Source organism: Eriocheir sinensis, chromosome 10 (genome assembly GCF_024679095.1).
Source record: "Eriocheir sinensis breed Jianghai 21 chromosome 10, ASM2467909v1, whole genome shotgun sequence".
Lineage (NCBI taxonomy): Eukaryota > Metazoa > Arthropoda > Malacostraca > Decapoda > Varunidae > Eriocheir > Eriocheir sinensis.
Genome location: NC_066518.1, coordinates 15,047,969 through 15,062,747, shown reverse-complemented (window position 1 = coordinate 15,062,747; position 14,779 = coordinate 15,047,969). Strand labels below are relative to the sequence as shown.

At 45.9% G+C, this 14,779-nt stretch overlaps 1 protein-coding gene and 2 long non-coding RNA genes across 12 annotated transcripts in view; 1 reads left to right on the top strand and 2 right to left on the bottom strand.

The window, feature by feature from the left end:
* The window catches only part of LOC126996358 (uncharacterized), a 36,144-nt gene extending 28,105 nt beyond the window's left edge, over positions 1-8,039 (bottom strand). The window contains exon 1 of the mRNA XM_050856729.1: positions 6,368-8,039. The gene's annotated coding sequence lies outside the window, so the exon portion shown is untranslated. The remainder of the gene's footprint in view (positions 1-6,367) is intronic.
* A 4,853-nt stretch (positions 8,040-12,892) lies between these two features.
* Positions 12,893-14,412, top strand: LOC126996633 (uncharacterized). Of its 4 annotated transcripts, XR_007751311.1 has the most exons (4): positions 12,893-13,024; positions 13,229-13,355; positions 13,622-13,689; positions 13,826-14,412. It is a non-coding gene; the product is annotated as an uncharacterized LOC126996633 (long non-coding RNA). The 4 variants fall into 4 exon arrangements; XR_007751309.1 differs by lacking the exon at positions 13,622-13,689 and having other exon boundaries at positions 13,229-13,290; XR_007751310.1 differs by lacking the exons at positions 13,229-13,355; positions 13,622-13,689 and adding an exon at positions 13,093-13,154.
* Positions 13,055-13,969, bottom strand: LOC126996634 (uncharacterized). Of its 7 annotated transcripts, none has more exons than XR_007751312.1 (4): positions 13,858-13,969; positions 13,586-13,721; positions 13,255-13,322; positions 13,055-13,186 (listed from the first exon to the last, which is right to left on the bottom strand). It is a non-coding gene; the product is annotated as an uncharacterized LOC126996634 (long non-coding RNA). The 7 variants fall into 7 exon arrangements; XR_007751316.1 differs by lacking the exons at positions 13,586-13,721; positions 13,858-13,969 and adding exons at positions 13,388-13,455; positions 13,722-13,833; XR_007751315.1 differs by lacking the exon at positions 13,586-13,721.
* Positions 14,413-14,779: the final 367 nt, after the last annotated feature.

Genomic DNA, 14,779 nt, shown 5'->3' with positions numbered 1-14,779 from the left:
TTTCCTATGTACTAAATCAAGACACAGATGACAATGAATGAATGACGCGTCTAAATAACGACAAAGACTTCATACTCCAAACCACCCACGTGTTACAATGGTTCACTTGACCTTATAACCACCCAGAATCGGTGAATCAGCAAAGCGTTGTTAATATTCTACGCTGGCCTTCAGGGAGCGTCTTGTGTATGCATGCGACGCCCCGCCCGGCCACTCAACTGTAGGCATTCATACACACTTTGCGCCTCCCCGGAGTGCCAAATCAGCATGAATTGAACAACGGGAGTTAAGAGACCGCGGAAAAGGAGTAGCTAGGTTAAAAGAAATGGAAAAGGAAAGAAATGGCAAGAGAGGAGTACAGAAGATATACATACACACGAACCCGTAGAACCTGAACGAGAGGAGGAAAGAGATCGTGAAAGAGAAGTAGCTTAGGTAAAAAGGGGTTTTGTAAGAGAAGTAAAGGAAAGAAATGGCTGAAACGGAAGAAAGAAGGAAAAAAGTGACCGTAATCGAGGAGCAAGAGGAAGGGATCGCATAGAAAGAGTTAAGGAGAGAAAAAAAAATAGAGGAGATGGCGTATGAGGGGAGTGCAGAGGAAGAGAAGGAAAAAAGATAAAGATGAGGAGTAGGAGAATAGAAAGAGGTAGAGAAGGAAGAGGAAGAGGAACTGGGGAAGGGGGAAGGAAGTGGAGCAAGAGGAGGAGGAGGATGTAGTAAGAGAAGATGAAGAAAGAGAATGAAGGAAGGGAAGGAGGAGGAGGAGGAGGAAGAAGAAGAGGAGGAGGAAAAGGAGGAAGATATTTAGAAAGAAGATGTAGGGAGAGAAGGAGAAAGAGGAGGAGAAAGGGGAAGAGATTTAACAAAAAAATGCAAGGGAGAGAGAGAGAGAGAGAGAGAGAGAGAGAGAGAGAGAGAGAGAGAGAGAGAGAGAGAGAGAGAGAGAGAGAGAGAGAGAGAGAGAGAGAGAGAGAGAGAGAAAGGCGAAGAAAAAGCAGGAAAAGTCGAAAAAAAATATAAGTACTGAGACCACAAACAGCAACAACAGCAGCATCATTTGACAACCTAAAAAAAAAGTCTTATTCCGGAAGCAATGATAAACTAGTAATGGTTCCTCCCTCCTCCTCGTCCTTCCTTTCTTCCTTCCACACAACCTCCACCCTCGGGCTACTTCCCACTCTCTCCCTCCCTCTCTCTTAGGCGTGTATCTTACTCTCACCTCTCCGCCGCAGCCTTCCGCCCTCCCTGACGCAACCTGACGCTTTCACGACTCGCCCGCCCGCCAGCCAGCCAGGGTCGGTCTTCTCAGTCGCTTCCACCCTTCACATAAACTATTTTCAAAGGCCGAGAAGGAGATCAGTCGTGTCCTCATGGGTGTTTTTTATAGGTTCATGGCACAGAGGAAGGGTCAAACTACCACCAGGGTCATAAAACTACCCCTGGAAATGCACCAAACTCCTACGAAAGCCTTGTTAAATATGTGTTCTTGGGCGCCGAAGAATATGACCCAAGGCAGCCGACCAGCCACCCCTCACGACCTAAACAGCCACCACCAACCAGCTCCTCCTCCTCCTCCTCCTTCCCCTACCTCCACCTTCCCGTTTCTTAATTGATGGCTTCCACCCCGACACGTGCCCCACACACCTCTCTCCTCAGTGTTTCATTTCCTTTTCTCCTGACGCAAGCAACAATCACCTTCTTCCACAAGCACCAACAGCCCTTCCTTCCTTCTTTCCTTAGTCATTGTTCACCTCTAAATCAAGTGTTTCTCCCTTGACACGTGCCCTACACACTTCTCTCTCCCAACACACTTATCTCTTGGTGTGTCATTACGTCGGCTCTCAACGCAAGCAAATGGTCGATATACTCAAGCGCTTCCGCCTCTCACATCAACTATTTTCGAAGGCCGCAAAAAAAGAGATTAATCGCGTTTTCATGAGTGGATTTTTTTTTTTTTTTTTTTTTTTTTTTTTTTTACGTTCATGGTATATACAGAAGCCTTGTCAAACTACCACCATGCAGGGTCATAAAACTATCCATGGAAATGCACCTCTCCCCACACTCAACTCCTACGAAAACCTTGTCAGACTACCACCACGCAGGGTCATAAAACTACCCATGTAGTTCTCCCCACACTCAACTCCTACGAAAGCCTTGTCAGACTACCACTACGCACGGTCATAAAACTACCCATGGAAATCCACCTCTCCTCCCTCAACTCCTACGAAAGCCTTGTCAGACTTCCACCATGCAGGGTCATAAAACTACCCATGGAAATGCACATCCCCCCCCCCCCCCCCTCAACTCCTATGAATGCCTTGTCAAATGTGTGTGCTCGGGCGCCTTTTTTTTTCTTTAATAATACAGCTTACGTCATTCCCTTGTCTTCGAACTAACACACCCTCACGTATCTACCTGTTATTGACTGTGATACAGGTCGGAATTCTCATACGATTACGCCCCTCATATCAACTCTTTCCAAAGGCCAAGGAGATCAGCCGGGTCCTAATGAGCGTTCTTTTAGGTTCAGAGTACAGAGGAAGGGTCAAACTACAGCCACCAGGGTCATAAAACTACCCCTGGATATGCTCAGAACTCCTACGAAAGCCTTGTCAAATTTGTGAACCTGGGCGCCGATGTTTAAGAATACGGCCCATAGTGCAAAGGAAGAGTCAAACTACCACCAGGATCATAAAACTAGCCCTGGAAATGCCCAAAACTCCCACGAGCCTTGTCAGATTTGTGAGCTTGGGCGCCGAAAGATTAAGAATATGGCCCATTGCATATTTCTTCAGCTCTTTCCCTTTGCCGCCACTTCCTTCATTAAAACCCTCTTGCTCCCTATCCACGCGATCCCTAGTATGTATGTACCGCATCAAGTGTGTGGTGTGTAATGAAGTATATCGACCCTACCTACCTATCTACATACACCGTGTTATCATCTCACGGGTCACGCATTCCAAAACCTTTCTTCTTCTTTTTGATATGCTAATTCGGTTCTTGTTTGGACGCGGACGAAAGAAGAAGAGCAAAGGGTGTGCGCCATAAACAGCCCGAGTATAATGAGGGGAGAGAGGAAAGGCAAGGAAGAAGTGAAGGGCAGATATAGAAGGTTTGAGGAGGCTGCAGTGAGGGGTCAATGATCGGCCGTGAAGGGACTCGAGAGGATAGAATGAAGATAACACAAGCTCTCTCATTTTTCGTAATATTAAAGTGTGGAATGAGAAGAGGACTCCCAGGGCCCATATATTCTCAAACATCTTGGGGCATAGGTAGAGATTGCATTAGTAGTATTTCCATGGGTATTTTCATGAGCCTAGTTGATAGTGGGACAAGGCTCCTGCACCAAGGGACGAGAATATAAAAAAAATAAACTCCCACTCCCCATATTCTGAAACATTCCGGGGCTTACACACCCACACTTGATAAGGGCTTGGTAGAAGTTGTGTTAGTAGTATTTCCATGAGTAGTTTTATGAAGCCAGTGACAAGTTTGACAAGGCTTTTCTGCACCATGGATATGAAAAACACCCATAAGAATATAAAAAAAAAATCCCACTCCCCATATTCTGAAACATTTCGGGGCTTACACACCCACGTTTGGCAAGGCATTGATAGAGGTAGCGTTAGTAGTATTTCCATGGGTAGTTTCATGAGCCTAGTTGATAGTTTGACAAGGCTTCTGCACCGTGGACATGAAAAACACCTATGAGAATATAAAAAATAAACTCCCAGGCCCCATATTCTGAAACATTCCGGGGCTTACACATTCACACTTAATAAGGCATTGGTAGAAGTTGTGTTAGTAGTATTTCCATGGGTAGTTTCATGAGCCTAGTTGATAGTTTGACAAGGCTTTTCTGCACCATGGACGTGAAAAACACTCATGAGAAACCGATTAATCTCCTTCGTGGACTTTGGAAATATTTGTTGTGAGAGTCGAAAAAGTCTGTAAATACATACATGACTTCTGCACCATGAGCGGAAAAATCACCCATGAAAGCCCGGTTAACCTGGTAGCTGCAGGGATCATGTTTCTTAAAGGCCCCTCTAAGCGAGAAAAATGAGAAAGAAATCATCACGCACACAAACCATTTCATAATATATATCAACGCATTTGTGATCAGTTTATGCATCATCTATTTTGGGGGGTTTATAACATGGCAAAAATGTGGCCCGTCGCTGGTACACGGTAAAGCCACAAATTTGGCCCGTCGCTGCTACCCGGTTAATAATTTCTGTGGCATTGGAAAATATATACGGTAGTCGCAATGGGAGCCCGACATGTTTAAAATTATGGACATTAGATTCACAGTCCTTCTTGTAGTTCAACGCCCCGACGCCAGGGAATGTTTGACAGTTGTTATTGCTTGGACTAGGCTATACGTGAACCCAACGCCCAATAGCCTCCTCCTCCTCCTCCTCCTCTTTATCCTTCCCTTCGCTTTCTCCTTCTCCTCATTTCATCTTCCTTCTCTTTCTCCTCATCATCTTCCTTCTCATCCTCCTCTTACCTCAGCATCTGCCTCTCTCTCCTCTTCATTCTCTTCCTCTTTATCCTTTCCGTCTTCCTTCGCTTTCTCCTCCTCCTCATTCTTCTCGTCTTCTCTCCGTCTCCTCCACCTTTCTCTCCTCTTCTCCTCCTCGTCTTCCCTCTCAAGAATTCCTCCTTCTTCTCCTCCTCCTCCTCCTCCTCATCTTCTTCCTCATCCTCTTATAAGTTCTCATCATGACTTTATATCCCGTAATTTGCATTCCCCGCCTTTTTTTTCGGTGGCATAATTGTTTGGTCCGCTGCCAAGGCCTAGAAAATAGCCTCACCATAATAATAATGATCCTGGTATGCACTCACTCTGATCCCCCAACCAGTGAACCAGACCCTGCTAAGAAAGATTCAGGAACGTACTCGATGAAAGAAGTATAAGAAATAAGTTTAGAGAAAGAGAGGAATAAGAGATATAGAGATGATAATAGCCTAATGATCTTGCTATACACTCTGATCCCCCAACCAGTGAACCAGACCCTGCTAAGAAAGATTCAGGAACGTACACGATGGAAAAAGTATAAGAAATAAGCTTAGAGAGAGAGAAAAAAATAAGAGATATAGAGATGATAATAGCCTAATCATCTTGCTATACACTCGGTTCCCCCAGTCAGCCAGCCAGACCCTGTTAAGAAGGATTCAGGAACGTACACGATGGAAAAGTATAAGAAATAGTAAGTTTTAAGAGAGAAATAAGAGATACAGATTAAAATAGCCTGATAATCGTACTATACATTCGGATACCCCAACCAGCCAGTCAGCCAACTATTTAGACCCTGTCAAGAAAGAGTAAGGGACGTACACGATGGAAAAGTATAAGAAATAAGTTTTAAGAGCTAGAAAGATACAAGAGAAAGAGGAGAGATATTGAAAGTAAGAAGGAATTGTAGGGGAAGAAAGAAAAGAAAGAAAGAAGAGAGAAGAGGAGAGAGAGAGAGAGGATTGGAGAAAGGCGGGAAGAATAGAAGAAAAATAAAGTAAAGGAAGAAAAGTACGAATTAAGGTAAAAGGAAGGGAAGTTACTAGCAAAACTAAACCTATTAACACACACACACACACACACAAACTCACCCAATCTTTCTCTCTCAGTACATTTTCTTCTGACAGTGACGCAAATCGGGCCAGCCAAACCACTACTAACTATAATAAACACGGAGGGACACATACGCAACACGGACACACACGCAACGCGGACACAAACTCAGACACTCAGGGATGAACAAGGGTAACAAGGTCATAAGGGAAGCACTAACGCAGGTAGGCGGGCGGTCGCGGGGGTAAGCAAGCAGGCAAGAGGGAGGGAGTAGGAGGGAGTAGGAGCACAACACGAGTAGGTAGAAAGGACTGCGCTGCCCAGGTGACACTCCGCCAGGTCACGCATCAGGTCAGTGCATCAGGTTGACCTCCTCTTCATCATTCACAACTATATAGAACCAGTGATTAACCAGAAGTCTTGTATGGCTAACGTAAGGTTCCTCCTATCTCTCTACCTCCCTTATGGCTGTATTTATGTATTTTCTTGCCCTGAGGTTGTGTTAGTCTGTACTTTTGGGACGCTTCGGCTTCTGTATCTGTTTAATAATGCGTAGGATGCAGAGGGGGGGGGGGGGGCGTAACAAGTATATTATAGGAATTGGGTGATGAGTGAAAGGTAGAAAGGGGGAGGTCGAGTCTAGGGAAGGAGTGAAGTTAATGTTATTGTACGTATTGTTAATATTAATGATGCTGTGAGATGCTGGGCTGACACACACACACACACACACACACACACACACACAGTGGCATCCGCGGTAAAGTATGCGCATAAATCCGTGCGGTGTCTTACCTGGCGAGGGCGAGCTTTGAGCAATGCAGGCACAGACTCGCTGACCTGACCACCACCACCACCACCACTGCCCCACCGATGACAGCACACCCTCACGCCACTCTCCGGCACACCCGTTCACCGCCTCCTCTCACGTCTGTTCGGCACTACGCATAGCAAGGAAACACTGGCACAGACACACACGGAGCGATGAGAGACAACAAACTCCTGCGGCCACTACCACACTGACAAGTGCACTACCTGCCCGAAGCTGCCCCAAGAGCCAAGACGCTACAGAGATGAGTCGAAGGTATGGAACTCGGTTGCCACTTATCTGTTTTAAGCGCCAGGGTTAATATTGAATAACTAACGCTATTCTCGCTGCAGAAATGGTCTAACTAGTGGTATCTTTATTATGAGACGCTATTCGAGTGTTTAGAAAGCGGTGAGAGTCCATGGTGGTTTGTAAATAAATGTTGCATGTGAAAACGAGCGGCGCGGTGGGCAGCGGCAGTGTGGTGTTGCCTCGGCGGGTGGCTGCTGGATGAGATGCCGTCTGCTCTCCCCACAAACAATGGCTTACTTCACACATTACCTCAGCCCGGCACCCACACGTTCATGCACGCTCTTCAAGTAGTTGCTCACGTGATCCAGTCCTATTTGGCTCTCCGAGCTGCAGGCCGGGGCAGGCAGACAGTCCGCCTCCTCCAAGCCCTTGCCTTCCTGAGATGCCATGCACACACAAAATATGCACAGCGACATATCTGCCCTTCCTCTCTTTCTCTTTTTGTGCATGCCTCTAGTTGTCATACTTCCTAAAATGGAATTAAGCTCGAAACCCCATGTATGCTGGATGACACGTCTTGTTTCAGTTACGTCAGGGGAGGACCTGAGGGAAGGAGTAGCCTCCACGGGGCGGCGGCGATAAGGGCGCCTCCTCGGCCCACAGGGAAGTTGCGTGTATGCTCGTCTGGCGGGACCTAGCGCATGGCGCATGCCTCGGCGGCTGAAGCGTGGCGCACCTCCCTGTGCCCGGGTGCCGCCTGGAGCGTGGCCAGGCTGGAGGAGGGGCATCAAGGACGAGGAGAAGCGGGCGTGGAGCAAGAAAGGATGAGGAGGTACAAGTTAAGATGATACAAGCTTTATCATTTTAATCATATGCTATGGGAGCGAGATCAGACTTGTAAGAGCGTTTGTATAGGCATGAGGGACGAAAATCAGCGAACGAGAAATGAGAAATGGCGAGGAGGAGGCGCAAGTTAAGATGATACAGACTTTATTTAATCGTATGTTATGGAAGCGAGATCATATTTGAGTGTGTGTATAGGCATGAGGGGAGGCACAAGTTTCGTTGATACAACAAGCTTTATTTAATCGTATGCTATGGGAACCAGACCAGATTTGAACGTGTGTTTGTGTAGGCATCAGGGACGAGAGTCAGCGATCGAGAAAAAAGAAAGTGTGAGTAAGAGGCAGGAAGGAGTTACCGTGGAAGTGATGTAATACGGATTAACTTCCTCCACTCGAATAGTGTTATGGGAACCACACACAAAAACTTGCAACTGTGTGTAGGTCTAGTAGACGTAAGACATGACCCTCAACAAGCTGACATTTAAAATTACAGTAAAATAAAAGTAGCGTAAATATAAATAAATAAAAATACACACCAATACCTTATAAATTAACCACGAGTGTAGGTTTTGGGGGTGTGGTAAGGATTTGGTAGAGGTTGTTAGGTTAGGCTTTGGTAGAAGTTGTTAGGTAAGGCTTTCGTTGCTGTGTTAGTGTTTCCATGGGTAGTTTTATGAACCTAGTGATGTTTTAATAAAGCTCAAGTAGAGATTATTGTGTTAGTGTTTCTATGGGCATGCAGTTTTACGAGTTTAAAGACATTTCGACAAGGCGTCTGCAACAATTACTCACGTGAACCTCACTCCTCTCTTTCGTAAATAGCTGTCACGAGAACCGAAAGTGTTGCTCGACAGATTCTACGACATGGGAACGAGGAAGAGGACGCAGGGACGGACACTCAACTCTGCGGTCAAGACAAAGGCCAGCGACTGTCGTAATCAACGTCTTTTCATTTTCAACCCGAGTTACTTTTCGAAATGCAGGCTGATATTTTACTCGACTTTCCTTTTCCTCTTACGTATATTTGTGTGTGTAGAGATGTCAGTTTGTATAACCCTCAGCCTTTCCCTTGAATTCCACTCTGAGTCTGTCACCGCGACCCCACCCTATCCCACCCTTCCCTTCCTACGCACACCTGCATATCCCAGGAGACCATAGGGGGAGTTTGGATTATGACAGGGAGGCTTAAAAGAGAGAGAGAGAGAGAGAGAGAGAGAGAGAGAGAGAGAGAGAGAGAGAGAGAGAGAGAGAGAGAGAGAGAGAGAGAGAGAGAGAGAGAGAGAGAGAGAGAGAGAGAGAGAGAGAGAGAGGGAAAATTATGGTAAAATGATGTTTCGGATCACTTGAAGAATCCCCACCCCCCTCCCCGAGTTCCCAATCGAAGATTCGCCCCACCAACTCTGCCCAACTGAAGAATCGTCCCCCAACTAGAAATATCGGAAATTAATATATTATTTTTGGTTTATGCCATTTATTATGCATAATCCTATATTCTATATATCGCATTATCTATAAATAATAGTTTTAGTATTATGTACATGTATACTAAACGGGTGTGAGAATACACAGCATATGTGGAGCACTTTATTTTTTGCATTTTTCACATAGGGTATTGAGTGGAAATATGAATACACAGATTTTCAAAGGCATTGGTAAAAAATCGGTCGCGCCACATAAATTCCTGCAGATATGAGTGAAGGAAGTCTCGCCTGCAGCCTCTCATCGTCTTGAGGTGGGATTTGTGTTTGTTCCAATATGACTCAATTGTTTGAGTGTGAACCCCAGTTTGAGGATCAACAAAATTCAGAGAATGGTTGACCGTCCTGTGCACATGATGTCAGGTCTACCGGTGAGGTGTTAAGGTGAGGTCAAGTCAACTGCTGAGGTTTTGATCCCCAGATGTTAGGTCTACCGGTGAGGTTTTGGCCGCCCGCTGTAGTCCTGTCATCAACTGAAGAATTGCCCGGCGGATCTAGAAAATAATTTCGGGGGGGGGGGCACCAGACACTCGGCTCGCAACCGAAATTTCTCGGTTGAATAGAGATTTTGGGTTCTATTCCCGGGCAGAGTGAGAGTTAAAATGGGCTTTATCTCTTTACACCCCAGCCCCTGCGCCTCCCTAGCTGAGTGGTTTCTGTGACCGCCTACTCTCCCTCCTACTCGCCTACTCGCCCTCGGGACACCGGTTCGAGTCCGATCAGGTGACTTCGGCACAGCCCACCCAGCTATTGCTCCTGTTCATCCTACAAAGACATTGTAGTCTATCTCTGGGTTACTAATTTTTCCCATCCCAGCCTGTCTTCCATATTGTAATTCTAAAATGTTAGGTTATAAGAGGATCTTCATTAGCTTTATTTGTGAGATGAATGTGGAAGAGAGGCTGAGGTATGAGAAAATATTTGCTCTTGAGTTTACTTACACTTGATGATGACATTTGAGAAGCACATGCGTTCCATGTCTTCCACTATTGCACAGAAGACAGGCTTACATCGTAAGGGCTGTAAAATATTTGCTTGTGACTCAACTGTAATCAAATCTTTTTATGCATTCATTTTGCCCCACTTAAAGTATTGTGCTCCTGTTTGGATGTCTTCTGCCAATTACCGTTTAAATTTACTTGACAGAGCTATCAATTCAATTAAATTTGTTTCTCTGGCACTTAATTGTTCTTGATCTTGATCATGGGCGTCAAGTTGGTGCCCTTAGCATTTTATTTAAAGTTTTTAAGAATGATCGGCATCCTTTAGTTTTTTTTTTTGTGGTTTTTTTTTTTTTACAGCAAGGAGTCAGTTCAAGAGCATAAAAAAGGAAACAATAATGAAAAAAAAAATCCCACTACTCACTGTTCCTAAAAAGAGTTAGAGGAATGGCCGAAAGATACGTCAATTTCGGGAGGAGAGGTGTCCTGTGCCCTCCTCTTGAAAGAATTCAAGTCGTAGGCAGGAGGAAATACGGATGAAGGAAAATTGTTCCAGAGTTTACCAGCGTGAGGGATGAAAGAGTGAAGATGCTGGTTAACTCGTGCGTAAGGAATTTGGACAGTAAAGGGATGAGCTTGAGTAGAAAGTCGCGTGTGGCGAGGCCGCGGGAGGGGTGGGGAGGTATGCAGTTAGCAAGTTCAGAGGAGCAGTCAGCGTGAAAATATCGAAAGAAGATAGAAAGAGAGGCAACATGGCGGCGGAATTTAAGAGGTTGAAGACTATCAGTAAGAGGAGGAGAGCTGATGAGACAGACTCCACTCTATCCAGGAGAGCAATGTGGGTGGAGCCGCCCCACACATGAGATGCATACTCCATACGAGGGCGGACAAGGCCACTGTATATGGATAGCAACTGTGCGGGGGAGAAGAAGTGGCGGAGACGATACAGAACGCCCAATCTCAAGGAAGCTGATTTAGTGAAAGAGGAGATGTGAAGTTTCCAGTTAAGGATAGACTGAGGATGTTTAGTGTTTCTTCTTTTCTTCCTTGTTTTCATCCCCTTCTACTTATTTCTTTTACTTTCTTCTCCTCCTCTTCGCCTTCTTGCTGTCTCATTTTCCTTTACTTCTTCTTAACTTCCTTTACATCTTTCTTCGTCCTTATGTTCATCCCCTTCTACTTTCCTTTCTTTCTCCTCCTCCTCTTTATTTTCTTCCATTTTCATTCGTCTTTTTCCTCTGCATATCCTCTTTATCTCTTTCTTCTTCAATATTTTCATTTTTTTCGTCTTCTACTTCTCCCCCCCTCCTCCTCCTCCTCCTTCTCCTCCTCCACTCTTCACATTAATTGGCTTTTCCCTTCAGCTAAAATATTACATCTTTCCTTAATACTTATCGTCATGAATATTCCACATCTTATAGGGTGGACTAACACCTCCTCACTCTTATCTCCAACTCCACACCAGCATTCACCCAGCATCCACTCCACTCCACACTCCTCTCAAATCTTCCTTCTTCTCTTCTTCATCTTCTTTCTTTCCTCTTTCCTCCTTATTATCGTTTGCTTATTCCTCCTTCTCTCCTTACTCATCCACTTCCTCCTCCTCCTCCTCCTCCTCCTCTCCACATCCTTCTCTTTCGCCCATATTCACCCACATTTGATAAGGCTTTCGTATCTAACTAACTAATCAACCATATAACTATCTACCTAGCTAACTAACTGCTTGACTGTCTACTAAACTAATTATCAAGCTACCTAATTTACGAACTGTCTAGCTATTGAACTTGCTGTCTAATATCCTCCCTCTCTCCCGCACTCTGAAATCAAAATATATTCATAATTTTTGCGAAGAGAGACGAAAGTATATGTAAAAGAGAATGTTCGAGCTGTGTGTGTGTGTGTGTGTGTGTGTGTGTGTGTGTGTGTGTGTGTGTGTGTGTGTGTGTGTGTGTGTGTGTGTGTGTGTGTGTGTGTGTGTGTGTGTGTGTGTGTGTGTGTGAGAGAGAGAGAGAGAGAGAGAGAGAGAGAGAGAGAGAGAGAGAGAGAGAGAGAGAGAGAGAGAGAGAGAGAGAGAGAGAGAGAGAGAGAGAGAGAGAGAGAGAGAGAGAGAGAGAGAGAGAGAGAGAAGAATGAAATTAACTATATAAATGGAAAGCAGGGATGAAAGAAAGGGAAAAATAAAATGAAATAAAGAAGAGAAAAGTAAAGAAACAGACGACCCTTCAGGAGTGGGACGCCAATGGAAATGTTAGGAAACTTTAGTGGGCCGCCGCCGTCCTCGTGAGCGTCAGCACACTCACTATAAGTGTTTCATCTCATTAGCTATATGAATGTAATGAACCTGAAAGATGTTAATTAGTGAACTAATTCTTAATATGTAAAATCAATCAGTCAATCAATCAGAAAAAGAAAATATAATAAAAAGGAAATATCAAAAGTAAGAAGAAGAGGAGACGAAAGCTGCACCGCGAGCCGTCGCGAGGATTCCTGGAGGCTTGTGCGTGTCCCCGAGGCCCTTCGGCCTTCCATCCCAGAACTGATTAAATTCAGTGACCGGCGACTTTTCGATACATTTATGATTAATTTCATAATCCAGTCTGGTAGTTTTAAGAAGCGAGTTCTTGCATTCGCCCTCCTCGCCTCGGCGGGGCGGGGCAGCGCCAGCGAGCCCAAGGTCTCCCTGGCGAGTGTGGCAGGAGGGGAGAGCTCCAGAAGGCAAGGCACCTATGCGTCCCCCGGGGCCCCGACGGAGGTGCCCGAGATCTTCCGGCTACAAAGCCGAGCAGTGGGGTTCCATAACCGTGGTAGGCAATATGCCTAAGAGAGCAAACTCCGAACAACAAACCCGGGCAGATGGAGGTCGTTAGCCGTGGTAGGCAATTCACCTAGGAGAGCAAACTCCGAACAACAAACCCGGGCAGGTGGAGCTCGTTAGCTATGGTAGGCAGTTCACCTAGGAGAGCAAACTCCGAACAACAAACCCGGGCAGGTGGAGCTCGTTAGCCGTGGTAGGCAGTTCACCTAGGAGAGCAAACTCCAAACAACAAACCCGGGCAGGTGGAGCTCGTTAGCCGTGGTAGGCAGTTCACCTAGGAGAGCAAACTCTAAACAAACCCGGGCAGGTGGAGGTCGTTAGCCGTGGTAGGCAGTTCACCTAGGAGAGCAAACTCCGAACAACAAACCCGGGCAGGTGGAGCTCGTTAGCCGTGGTAGGCAGTTCACCTAGGAGAGCAAACTCCGAACAACAAACCCGGGCAGGTGGAGCTCGTTAGCCGTGGTAGGCAGTTCACCTAGGAGAGCAAACTCCGATCAACAAACCCGGGCAGGTGGAGCTCGTTAGCCGTGGTAGGCAGTTCACCTAGGAGAGCAAACTCCGAACAACAAACCCGGGCAGGTGGAGCTCGTTAGCCGTGGTAGGCAGTTCACCTAGGAGAGCAAACTCTAAACAAACCCGGGCAGGTGGAGCTCGTTAGCTATGGTAGGCAGTTCACCTAGGAGAGCAAACTCCAAACAACAAACCCGGGCAGGTGAGGCTTGTTAGCCGTGGTAGGCAGTTCACCTAGGAGAGCAAACTCTAAACAAACCCGGGCAGGTGAGGCTTGTTAGCCGTGGTAGGCAGTTCACCTAGGAGAGCAAACTCTAAACAAACCCGGGCAGGTGGAGCTCGTTAGCCGTGGTAGGCAGTTCACCTAGGAGAGCAAACTCCAAACAACAAACCCGGGCAGGTGGAGCTCGTTAGCCGTGGTAGGCAGTTCACCTAGGAGAGCAAACTCCAAACAACAAACCCGGGCAGGTGGAGCTCGTTAGCCGTGGTAGGCAGTTCACCTAGGAGAGCAAACTCCAAACAACAAAACCGGGCAGGTGAGGCTCGTTAGCCGTGGTAGGCAGTTCACCTAGGAGAGCAAACTCCGAATAACAAACCCGGGCAGGTGAGGCTCGTTAGCCGTGGTAGGCAGTTCACCTAGGAGAGCAAACTCCAAACAACAAACCCGGGCAGGTGGAGCTCGTTAGCCGTGGTAGGCAGTTCGCCTAGGAGAGAGACAACTCCGAACAACAAACCCGGGCAGGTGGAGCTCGTTAGCCGTGGTAGGCAGTTCGCCTAGGAGAGCAAACTCCGAACAACAAACCCGGGCTTGTGGTGCCCGTTAGATGTCGTAGACAATCCACGTGATGGGAACACCAGAGAAAATGAAAATGAAAAAGAACACCAGAAAAAGGAGAATATAGAAATGAAACATCGAGAAAAGAAAAAGCAAACACACATCATCCACTTTTCGGCCCACACTAACATCGACAAAATTATGGGTGAGTCTCTTCTGGGGAGAAAAAGGCTCATCCAGACCAAAGAACATCAACAAGGGATGACATAGAAAAGAACATCAAGAAAGAATGAGAAAGAGAAAAATAAAAGAAAAATATCGAAAAAGAAAAGTAACAGCAGTAAAAGAACAACATCAAGAAAAGAAAAGTACAAAGAAACATCATCCACCTTTCGGCCCTAACTAACATCACCAAAATTATGGGTGAGTCTCTTCTGGGAGGAAAGAGGCGCACCCAGAACAACGAAGAACATCAACAAAGAGGATAATATGGATAAAAGAACATCAAAGAGAAACATCAATAAAGAAAAGAACAGCAAGAAACATCATCCACCTTTCGGCCCTAACTAACATCACCAAAATTATGGGTGAGTCTCTTCTGGGGAGAAAAAGGCTCATCCAGACCAAAGAACATCAACAAGGGATGATATAGAAAAGAACATCAAGAAAGAATAAAAAAGATAAAAAGAAGAGAAAAAACATCGAAAAAGAAAAGTGACACCAATAAAAGAACATCAAGAAAAGAAAAGTACAAAGAAACATCATCCACCTTTCGGCCCTCAG